Source organism: Saimiri boliviensis, chromosome 12 (assembly GCF_048565385.1).
Source record: "Saimiri boliviensis isolate mSaiBol1 chromosome 12, mSaiBol1.pri, whole genome shotgun sequence".
In the NCBI taxonomy this organism is placed as follows: domain Eukaryota; kingdom Metazoa; phylum Chordata; class Mammalia; order Primates; family Cebidae; genus Saimiri; species Saimiri boliviensis.
Window position 1 is genome coordinate 65,705,309 of NC_133460.1, and position 12,796 is coordinate 65,718,104.

The window sequence follows — 12,796 nt, forward strand, 5'->3', positions numbered from 1 at the left end:
ATTGCTGGTTTGTTCTTGTAGAGGATCTGGTGCTAAAATTCACAGTGTGGTCTTCCTTATGCTACTCTGTCTGTCCAAGTTGGAGCTGCAATCCAGTCCTGCCTCTGATATTCCCTGATGATCTAAACCCTGGGTGCTCAGTGACAGAAGTGGAAATAGGCTTAGGTCTTGCTTCCCCAATTCCCCAATCTCCAATGGGCAACTATTCCATTTGCACTGCTCAGAGCTCCAGACCCACTTGGTGCCACTGCATCCTTCCCACTGCTGTCCCTCCCTGACTGAGCAGCAGAGGCAAACTTCCTAAAGTGGGAAACCCAAGCACCATCCTGCCCTATTGCAGGGACCACTGAATAATGGATAAATCTCAAAAACATCATGGCTAGTGAAAGAAGACAAATGTAAGAGACCACACATTGTATAATTTTATTTATATGAAGTATCTAGAAACATCAAATTCATAAAGACAGAAAGTAGTTTACTCATTCTCTAGGTCTAAGTATTAAACATGGATTAAGTGTAAATGGGCATGAGAGATCTTACTTAAGGAGATAAAATGTTCTAAAACTTGTTTATGGTAATGGTTGCACCATTATTTTATAATCACTATGTAACAGTTTTCATTTTCTAGGTTCTTATATTATTATTTCTAGGTTCTCAAAATAATTTATTATTTTATAATCACTATAAAATAGTTTTCATTTTTTAGATTCTTGAAGGTGTTATTTCTAATTCACTTTATTAGTTTACTGTCTTTAATGTTAGGCTGGTTTTGTATATGTTGTATAATTTTATGTCTTCAGTCTTCCACATTTTTTTCTATGCACATTACCCATTGATTCCTTACCACTTGTGCCCTATAATTTATATACTTTGCAGTCCTTAGAAGTTTTATGAGTTACACAGGGTCTCACCTTGATTTCTCTATCTGCTTCAGGCCTGAGGTCACATCTATCCAATCTTCGCCTTCAGACTTATCCCTCAGCTCTTTGTCTATGATCTGCTGCCCTGGGAAGTGCCTTGATCTTGACTGCTGCTTACTGTTCTTCAGTTTTCTTTTTCATTCTGCTACATGCCAATGACTTTTGAATTTATTTCTTTTGAGCAGAGTGATTAATGTTACTAACTCATATTTTTTATTAGTGTTTTCATTTGTTTTAACAAGAAGATTTTCTTTTTATACCAACTTATTCTGGCATATTGTTGACATTGTGTTTCTTTAAGAATGTTCTAATTTACCAGTAGCTCACGTAGTTTTTTTTATGTGTATCTGTTTTTCTTTTTACAAAGAAACAGTGTGACATAAGGGTGATGTCAATGAACATATGCACATATTGTGATTATTGTCAAAGGCTGTTACATGTTTTGTTGAGATGGTTATCAGTTGAGGTGGTTATCAACTGTGTTAAAAACATATGTTCTAGAGTTTAGATTTTAATCTTAAAAATTTTAAGGCAGATATTTAACTTAAAAGGCTAAGTAGCTAGTGCTGTGAATTTTTATAATATATTGAGTATTTAATTTTATGATTAATAATGCAGAAAGTATCCTATCCATACTACATAATTGAATAAACACCAGGGAGTTAAATATTAGGAAGTGTCTGTTGCATGATAAATTAAGGGTAATGTGATGTCCTATAATTTTTTTGTCCATTAAAATATGACTTTAAAATATCAATAAAATCCCTTTTATAATAACTGCAGTCAATTTCCAATTATTTTACTCTGCTCAGAAATTGTGACCAGATACTTATATGTTTTTTGACCTCTCCTTCTTCTGTCTTTAGTTAATTGGAACTCTTCTCAATAAACTTCAAAATGAAGCAAAATTTGATTACTTCTCCTATCTAGGAGTTGATCAAAAAAACCTGAAGCTACAGTGACAATTTGTTAGACTTTTAATATATTCAGTCTTAAGTGAAAGAAAATTTTCTTTTCACTGATGAAACAGAATAGGAAGAGAAGCTCAATTTTTCATAAATGTACAGATCTGTGAATGGATATAATACAAAGTAAATATGGTTTTGTAAAATACAAGCTAGACGTATTCTTGTACTTCTTAAGTTATCTTGTTGTAGTTAGTAAAATTGATGCATTCTTCACCTGATCTTTTTAGGAAATCAATATATTTGAATGATGTATTTTAGCAGGAGGAATACCCTTCCACACAAGGTTGATCTTGTGGAGAATTTTCCTTTGATCTTCAAGCTGTGCTGACTGATTGAGCAGCTAAAAGATGTGAGGTGATTGCAGGACTGAAAACAATCTGGTGGATACTCCATTAAGCATTTAAGGTTAGAGTTATGTGTTATATATTGTTTACAATGTGTCAGTACAGAAAATTCTCCTTTTTTATTTGTAAAATATCATGATATAATACCAGATTCATGGTTGTGCATCCCTGAAGTCCAAACAAATATAATTTTTTTAAATATTAATTTTGTAATGCTTTTTAGTTCTTAAAAAATGGTAGTTTGAGGGCACATATTAAATGTGGATTTCTGGACTTTATATTCAGAGATTCTGATTCAGTTGTTATGAGTATAACATCTATATTGTTTTTAAAAGCTCCACCAACTACACAAGTATACACCAAATATAACATTGTCTCTAATTAAATGTTTTCAAACACTAGATTATTTAAGAACCAATATGAAAATTAGGTGAAATAAAGATACCAAATGCTGCCCAATTCTGCTAAATCAGATTTTCTGGACTGAGAATACTGATACCATTTTTATTAATAATCTCTACAGATTTTTCAAGGTGTCCATCAAAGTTTGAGAAACCCTAATGTAATAATAAGCCCTCTAATTTGGCTTTACCAGGGTTTTTATTGTAACCTACCTATAGTGGCAGGAAATATTCTGTTGATAAAGGAGTTAAGAAGAAATTACTTAGGAAGATCCTAAAGTTGCAGAAGCCCTTGCTATGGTTTTCCTTTTAATAAAAAGTAGCCCCAAATTATTATTATTTTTTCTAACAAAGGTCAGCAATCAAGCTGCAGACATAATCGTGTTCAAGACGGTAGATCCATCTTCCCTTCTCTTTGTCAGCCACATATATGGTAAGGAGCAGATAAGATAGTGCCAATCAACTGGAAAGCCCATCTGCATAATCAGATTAGGGTGAGGTCACCAGCATTTCCCTGCATGCTATGTAAACATCACACCTTATTGAACCAATCTGTGAGCCCTATGTAAATCAGATACCACCTCCACAAGCTAGACTTAAAATTCAGTGCATTTACAGTCTTTTCTGCTTAGAGAACCTTTTCTATAGAAAGAACTGTTTCTCTTCTCTTCTTCCTATTAAACTTTCACTGCTAAACTCCTCATGTGTGTTCATTTCCTAAATTTTCCTTGTGTGAGAGAACAAACCTCAGTGTATATACCTCTGGCAACATAGCTGCTTCATGTTGGGGATCTTGTTTGGGACACCAGGTACAACATTCATTGAAACAGTGAGTAGAGGTACAGATTCCAACTTTGTCCTTTCATTTTGAAGCTCTTGGCATCCATTTAGAACCAAATCAAACCAAATACTGGGGCCCCCTTCAGCCACTTAAAAAATAATTCACATGGCTGCAAGCCTTACAAGACTTGGAGTATAGGTTTACTGGGTAGAACATGGAGAATCCCCCAGCACCAATACATTGCTGGGCATGTTGGCCAAATTTGAGCCAGCTCCTTTTCATGAATGACTTACCCATCATGTGGGACTGGAAGAAGTCCTGGGGCAACTGTGGATTTCTGGCTGGGGCTATCCCCTGGTGTTATCGAAAAGCTTGTCCAATAATCTCAGCCTCCAAATCCTTAATGGGATGTCAGCAACTGGATCTCCACTTTTCCTACTGTAATATCCTCCTTTCCTGTCTGTGGTCATCATATCTCTTACCTTCACTGTGTATGAAATGTGTGGGAAGTCTTACAGTTCAGGGAACTTGTTGGGCAAGATCGGGAATGTCATAGTAAATGTTGATATAACTCAAGGGAAGATGTCTTTGTGAATTTCTAGGAGCAGAGTGTCCCCCCCTAGGCCCCCAGAGTGAGTCTCTCTGCCATTGGTCTGAAGAGCATATGGCACTTCCAGGTCACTGTCTGCCCTTGGTCTGCAGCGCACATGAATTTCCAGGTCAACAACACCAACTAGTAGAATAGGGATCCACTCCATGAGTCACATTGTCAGTCCTTTACTGAAACACCCTAGCTCCCAGTTCTCTCCCCTTTTTTCTCCTCTCTACTAGAATCCAGGCTTTATGCTGCTTCTGTAAACAGGAAATTCTGTCTTCAACAACTAGGAGTAAAATGTTCTCTGAAGCCAAATTTTAGTCTTGATACTGTACCCTCAGCCGGAAAAAGGCTATTTGGTCTCTACATACTTGTAAGGCACATATTCTGCCTCCAATAAAAATTAAAATCCCCAACTTAATTAATAAGGATATTTTAAGTTTAGAAATTAGTCAGAACCATTCTCTAAGGGTAAATGCTTTAGCACTGGCCATAATAGCAGGATATAGAGCTCAAACCAGCGCACTTCAACCATTAAGTAGGGAAGTGCAACAGTTGCACAAACGCAACTGTTACATAGTCTCTCCTTAGATCCGTGTTTTTCAGGGAGCAAGCAAGTAACACAAGTCTAAGAAGTCAAAGGGAAATTACATATGGAGGACTAGAGTCACATAGATAAGCGTGACTAATCCCAATTGCTTAGTTCCTCTGGTTTCATGGCTGAGGTCATGCCTGCCACCATGGGTTTCATATTTAACAAGTTGCTGGGAACGAAGGAAGAAAAACAGCAGAGGGATACACCCGCACTGTGTTCTTCTCCACTCTGGGTCACACCAAAAGCAAGAATACAAAAGGGAGGTCTTTTTTTTTTTTTTTTTTTTTTGCTTCTCTTTCTAGATGGGAAAGAGACCATCTTAAGATTGCACTGATTTTTTTTTTTTTTTTCCCTAGCATGGTAGCCACTCTATGTAGCCACCAACCCTGAAGTCCTCATGCAAAAATGCTGCAAAAATAGGAAAGACTTGCTGGTGGCATATCCTTCTTTCAAGTTTTGATTTTTCTTCTGAATCTATCTTTTATCACTTCCAGGGCTTTCAGCTAATTCCCCTCCACTCATAATTTATAGTTGTTAAATAAATTGTAGTTGTTATTTGCAGAATGATTGTTTTGGGAGGAGCTTATCTTGCTATAGAGAAGCAGAAAATAGTTTTTTTTTTTTTTTAATTATATTCATTAACAAATGATTTTTTCTTGGTTTCAAGTCTTTTCTTGTCCTGTTCATGTATCAGTGGGGATATATAATCCTTTAGCTATTGTGTCTTCCTTAGACATGATGTCTTTAGATTGACCATATACCCTGATTTGCCCACAACCCTATTTTACTTTTGTTCCGACTTAGTTATCAGCATTGCCTCCTTTCACTACTAAATTTCCTTGATTTAGTGATACAATATATAGTCATTCTAACCATGACAATAAAATACTGCATTTTCAGGGATTCTATTACTTGAAATAGTTTGTGTGTAACAATTATATGTCTTAAGATCCAGCAGGTCACTTTGAGATGTCATTTAGCAACAACAGTGTCATTCATTTGAAGTTGAGTTCTGATGAAACTAATTTTGTTGGGACTGCTGACTTAGTTTTTGGTTATAAAGTTTTGCTTTCACCTCCAAATTAAGAAGGGGTTTAAGGTAGAAATTGCATCAGAAATTCACTCTCTGAAATTATTTGTTTCTAAATAGTTTAAAATGTTCTTGAGGAACAGTTGTTTTTTAAATCTTAGATATCTGTTTCTATATAACAGAAATATATACTTCCCTGATAGTGATATATAACTCATCTTTGTATGTGTCTCAACATGTAAGGTTTTAAAATACAATAAATATTTTGATGTCACTCAACATTTTAACTTTAAATATCTGGATTTATCTTACATTTTTGAAAATTTGTTTTCATTTATATTTTAATTATTATAAATGGAAACCAGAGCTTTAATATTGTTTATGCTTGCTACTAAGTTTAAGGCCAATTAGTTTTTTTCTACATACATGCTTTAAGCAATTAGACTTTGGTATCAGCCAGACTTAGGTCAAAATTCCAGCTTTGCCATTTTGTAGCTAAGTAATTTTAGGAAATTCATGTCCAAGACTTTCAGTTTCATTTGTTCAAAAGGCCATTCTAAGAATTAAAGGAGTTAAACATTGTATCTATCATAGTGCCTCTTATAATGTAAGTTTTAAGACATGGAGACTATTTTTATTACCAATGTATATTTTAATGGGAATATAAAGGAAGAGATTCCTGGGGTGTTTGCTCTTAACAATATCTTCCCAGAAGTTTTCAGTGAATATTCATCTTCTTTAAAATAAATTAACAATATGACTCATTTAAAAGTAACTTATAATGGTTAAATATTATTTATTCCTATTGTTTATTTAAGATTATGAGCAAAAGAAATAATTGTAATACTCCAAAATAGTTTTAGTTTTCTTGAAGTAATAGTCCAATGTGTAGGAAAAAGAATGTTTATTATTCTGCAATGGTGTTGGGTATTCTAAGAAGGTATGGTGAAAAGGTTGAATTACCAATGAAGGCGGTCTGATTAAAGACTTGGTGCTGAGATAGCACCCATTGTTTATAACCCCAAATGGCATTTGCCTTAAGAGTTATTGCTAGATTTTAGAAGACATGGAATTAAAAGTATCCCTCTAGGGGAGTGGTGAATTACAAAGAGAATCTGACATTTTCTTCATTCATCTCCCCAGTCACCACATCCCATCTCAACTGATACTGGAGTGTTACTTGGTCAGCTTTATGGGAAGTTAAGCACAGGTTTGTCACAAAGCCTATTTGCATATAGTGAAAATTTTATTAAAATATTTTCTAAATAATATAACATATTGTTCAAAACATTTTCTCTCCCATAATTTTCTTATGGGTCAAAGATAATAGTCCAGTTCATTAAATTTGCGTTTGAAACAATATTTTCCTTGTTAAAATATACATTTTTATGCTAGAAAACTTAAGAAAAACCTCAGTGATCTGCTGTTCAGTGGAGGCCGGGTGCAGTGGCTCATGCCTCTAATTCCAACAGTTTGGGAGGCTGAAGCATGCAGATCACTTGAGGTCAGGAGTTCAGGACCAGCCTAGGGCAACATGGTGGATCCCCTGTCTCTACTGAAAATACAAAAATTATCCAGGGATGGCAGTGAGTACCTGTAATCACAGCTACTCAGGAGAATGAGGCCTGAGAATTACTTGAACTCGAGAGGTAGAGGTTGCAGTGAGCCAAGTTTGTAGCACTGGACCCCAGCCTGGATAACAGAGCGAGACTCTGTCTCAAAAAAAAAAAAAAAAAAAAAAAAAAAAAATTAATAGCCTCATGTATCATGTATTGTAAATGAAAAACAGCTGTTGGTTATTAGAAATTAAATACACAAAGTTGAAGTATATGTGGTAACAATAACTATTTTCCAAAGAGATTCATCTTGATTGATATTGTTATTATATCTGTCTTTTCTAGAAGTTTCGAGTTAAGCATTTGTCTGTGGTTAAATATTTCACTAACATTCATTGATTACTATGTCATAGCATAGATTGCACTGTATAGGAAAAACCCAAAGTGCCCAAAAATTAGTTTTTTTATAAGCACAACTAATTCCCCGTGATCATCAGAGCCAAAAAGATGGCTTAATTCATCTAGAAAAGAACTTACTTTTACTCATGCAAATGCTATAATCATTAGGCCAAATCAAACTAACTGCTTACATAGGTATTGTTTTCTCAGTTAAAAATGTCATAGCTTTATGTGCTTAGGGTGGGCTGATAATGACCTCTCAAATATGTTTGTATTGTGATTTCCTGAATCTGTAAATGTATTACTTTACATGGCAAAAGAGACTGTGTATGTGATTCTGTTAAGGATCTTGAGGTGGAAAGATGATTTAGCGGGCTCAATGTAATCGCAATGGAGATAGGAGGATTAGAGTCAAAGAATGCAAGAATATGACCTGAATCAGAAAATGGAAGAATTCAGAGATACAGAGATCAGAGGGAGAGAGAGAGATCAGAAGACGCTACTCTGCTGGCTTTCAAGATATAGTATAGGGGCGTGAGTCAAGGAATAAGGGCAGCCTCTAAAAGTTAGAAAAGAAAAAATGGATTCTCCCCTAGAACCTTCAGATCTGTAAGAAAATAGAATAAGTTTTTGTTATTTTATGCTACCAATTATATTAATTTGTTACAACAGAAATAGAAAACAATGATAGTTCTGAGCAATAATAATAGTTTTTTTTTCCCACCTCCAATGCAGATCTTAAGTTTGCATAATGGAGTCTAAAAAATGTATTTAATACACCTAATATTTCTGTGCCTGAATGTAGAATATAAAATTCAGTGAATGCCTCTTGTTGGGGGGGGGGTGTTTAGACAAGAAAATCAGCAAGAGAATAAATTTTAAAACTAGATAAAATGAAGTTCAAGCATCTTGATATGTCCTGAAAAGCCTTTAATAAAATTTAAAATCTGAAAGCCACTTCCATATTTTTTAAAACAATTCTTGTGTGATGATTTCAAATATCTAGGTATTTTATTTGTTTTTAAATTAACAGTTTAATTGAGCAAAGGATGATTTGTGGATTAGGCAGCCACCGAAACCAGAATAAACTCAGAGCAACTCTGGGGCTGCCACATGATTGGAAAACATTTATGTACAGTAAAAGGAAAGCAACGTACAGAAAATAGAAGTGAGACACTGAAAGAGCTAGATTCATTGTAGCTTCATGCTTACCTTACTTGAACACTAAACAGTTGGCCAGCTGTGAATGGCTGAGCTACTGTGATTGGCTGAGACTCAGCTACTTGTTACAAGAGTAGGTTACAGTCTGTTGACATATCCAGCAAGGTTATAGTTCACTATTTATAGAGAAACTTTTAGGGAAAGTTAAATGTAGGAAGACAGCTTTTGTTGAACCATCTTTGCATCCCAGGTATAAATCCCATTTGAGTGAAGTAAATGCTTTTTTTTCTTGTGCTACTGAATTCAGTTTTCTAGTAGTTTGTTGAAGATATTTGCGTATATTTTTTAATCAAACGGGTAGTTGCCCTTAAACTAATAGCTGAAATGGGCTGAAATTAACAGCAATTTGTAAGCAGTGTTTTCCCCTGGATGCTGCAGGTGTTTAAATAAACTCCAGAGTTCTGTAACAGTCATGTCAGACCATTTCTGCCAGTGTAGTTATTGTTTAGGAAGAGAGACAGATTCCTGGCACTTGCTACTCTACCATCTTCACTGGCATTACTCTCTGTGTTATGCATACATTTTTATACTTTTTAAACTTTTATTTTAGATTCTGGGGAGACACGTGTAGGTTTGTTACTTGAGTATACTGCATAATGCTGATGTTTGGGTTATGATTCCTGTCACCCAGATAATGAGTATGATACAAAGCACTTATATTTTTAAACCTTGACCCCTCCCTCCCTCCTCCTTCTAGTAGTCTCCATTGTCTATTTTTGCCATCTTTATGTCCATGAATTCCCAGTGTTTAGCTCTCATGTATGTATGAGAGCATGTGACATTTGGTTTTCTGTTCTGGCATTAATTCAATTAGGATAATGGCCTCCAGCTACATCCATGTTACTGCAAAATGCATGATTTCATTCTTTTCTTATAAGTGCATAACAGTCTGTGGTGTATATGTACCACATTTTCTCTATCTAGTCCACCACTGATGGAAGCCTAGGTTGGTTCCATGTCTTTGCTATAGTGAATAGTGCTATGATGAATATGTGAATCCTTTTGGTAGAACAACTTGTTTTCTTTTGAATATATAGCCAGTAATGGGATTGTGGGTTCAAACAGTAGTTTTGTTGTAACTTCTTTGAGAAGTCTTTAAACTGCTTTTCATAGTGGCTGAACTCATTTATAGTCTTACCAACAGTGTATAAACATTCATTTTTCTCTGCAGCCTCATCATCTGTTGTTTTTTGACTTTTCTAAAATATATTTTTTATTGTACTTTAGGTTCTGTGGTACATGTGCATATCATGCAGGATTGTCTCATAGGTACATACATGGCAATGTGGTTTGCTGTCTCCGTCCTCCCATCACCTATATCTGGCATTTCTCCCCATGTTATCCCTCCCCAACCTCCCTACCCCTGCTGCCCTCTCCTAGTCCTCAACAGCAGACCCCAGTGTGTGATGCTTCCCTCCATGTGTCCATGTGTTCTTATTGTTCAACACCTACTTATGAGTGAAACATGCAATGTTTGATTTTCTATGCTTGTGTCAGTTTGTTGAGAATGATGGTTTCCAGGTTCATTCATGTCCCTACAAAGGACACGAACTCATCATGTTTTATGGCTGCATAATATTCCATGGTGTATATGTGCCACATTTGCCTTGTCCAGTCTATCGTCGATGGGCATTTGGGTTGGTTCCAGATCTTTGCTATTGTAAACAGTGCCGCAATGAACATATATGTGCATGTGTCTTTATAATAGAATGATTTATAATCCTTTGGATATATACCCAGTAATGGGATTGCTGGGTCAAATGTAATTTCTATTTCTAGGTCCTTGAGGAATTGCCACACTGTCTTCCACAATGGTTGAACTAATTTACACTCCCACCAACAGTGTAAAAGTTTCATCTTCCTCCACATCCTCTCCAGCATCTGTTGTCTCCAGATTTTTTTTAATGGTCGCCATTTTAACTGGTGTGATATGGTATCTCAATGTGGTTTTGATTTTTATTTCTCTAATGAACAGTGATGATAAGGATTTTTTCATGTTTATTGGCCTCATATATGTCTTCCTTTGAAAAGTGTCTGTCATGTCCTTTGCCCACTTTTGAATGGGATTGTGGGATTGTTTTTTTTTTTTTTTTTTTTTTTTTTTTTGCTTGTAAATCTGTTTTAGTTCTTTCTAGATTCTGGATATAAGCCTTATGTCAGATGGGAAGACTGCAAACAATTTTTTCCACTCTGTTGGTTGCCAGTTCACTCTAATGATTGTTTCTTTTGCCGCGCAGAAGCTCTGGAGTTTAATTAGATCGCATTTGTCTATTTTGGCTTTTGTTGCTAATGCTTTTGGTGTTTTAGTCGTGAAGTCCTTGCCTAAGCCTATGTCCTGAATGATTTTGCCAAGGTTTTCTTTTAGGGTTTTTATGGTGTTAGGTCTTATGTTTAAGTCTTTAATCCATCTGGAGTTAATTTTAGTGTAAGGTCTCAGGAAGAGGTTCAGTTTCTGTTTTCTGCACATGGCTAGCCAGTTATCCCAACACCATTTATTAAACGGAATTCTTTCCCCATTGCTTGTTTTTGTCAGGTTTGTCAAAGATCAGATGGTTGTAGATGTGTGGTATTGCCTCTGAGGCCTCTGTTCTTTTCCATTGGTCTATATCTCTGTTTTGGTACCAGTACCATGCTGTTTTGATTACTGTAGCCTTGTAGTCAGTTTGAAGTCAGGTAGCATGATGCCTCCAGCTTTGTTCTTTTTGCTTAGGATTTTCTTGGCTCTGCAGGCTCTCTTTTGGTTCCATATGAAGTTTAAGGTGTTTTTTTCTAGTTCTGTGAAGAGAGTCATAGGTAGCTTGACAGGATAGCATGGAATCTATAAATTACTTTGGGTAGTATGGCCATTTTTATGAGATTGATTCTTCCTAACCATGAGCATGGGATGTTTTTCCATCTGTTTGTGTCCTCTCTTATTTCCTTGAGTAGTGGTTTGCAGTTCTCCTTGAAGAGGTCCTTTACATCCTTTGTTAGTTGTATTACCCATTTTGACTGGGGTGCAATGGTATATCATTGTGGTTTTCATTTGAATTTTTAAATATTTAGGTACTTCATGTCAACTTAGGTAATGCGAAGTATTTTCTTTAGTTTGAATTTAATCCACATCTTGGTGCTTCGTACAAAAAGGCTTTAATGATTTTGTTTAACCATTTATAAACGTATAAGATGGTCTCCTTTGATACAAACATGGTACTTTGTGTCATCTCATAGACCACAAATAACAAAATAATGTTGAAATGTGTATTACTTTGGATAGTAGCCAATTAATAATCATGGTCAGTTAAATGAGAATGTGTTAGATAGGTAATGCTAAATGAGTTTGATATCACAAATAAATCAAATTGACAGATTTTAGAAGTTGTAAATTTTTTATCAACTTCTTATGCAGGATATTAAATATCAGAGACTGTTCACAGGAACCCTTATGTGACGTTTAGCAACACTAGCAAATTCACCACGAGTTTGGTTGAGAAATAATCTTTAATATGCCAAAAATAAATGTGTTTATAATTCAGTGTGTACTGAAGTAAAAAATATTAGAAACATTTTTGTTAAAAGTAAGTCTTACTACAGCTACTACTTAGCTACTTTATAGCTAAAGGCAGGCTTTTCTTATATTTTATATTTCTGTATTTTTTGAAGTAAATAAACTAATCTCAAGTTGACAAAGTTCTGCAAACAAACAAGCAAGTTTTCTTGATTCCATGGAGATGATGACAATTAGAATTCATAATTCAGAACTGATTAATTTATTTTTTTAATTGGGTTTTTTTCTTTTTTTTTTTTTAATATCTTTTCAGGTATTTGTTGCATATATTCCCATGTAGTTTTACAGAAGAGACTATAAGAAACTGTAAGAAATAAGTAGCTAGAAAAAAAATAGAGAAAAAAAAAACAAAACTAGAGTTGGGTAATTACTTCTATTTTAGACACAATTTCTTCTAGTTTGAAGATGTCTTTATGCCTTAGTCCCATTTCTATTCCTT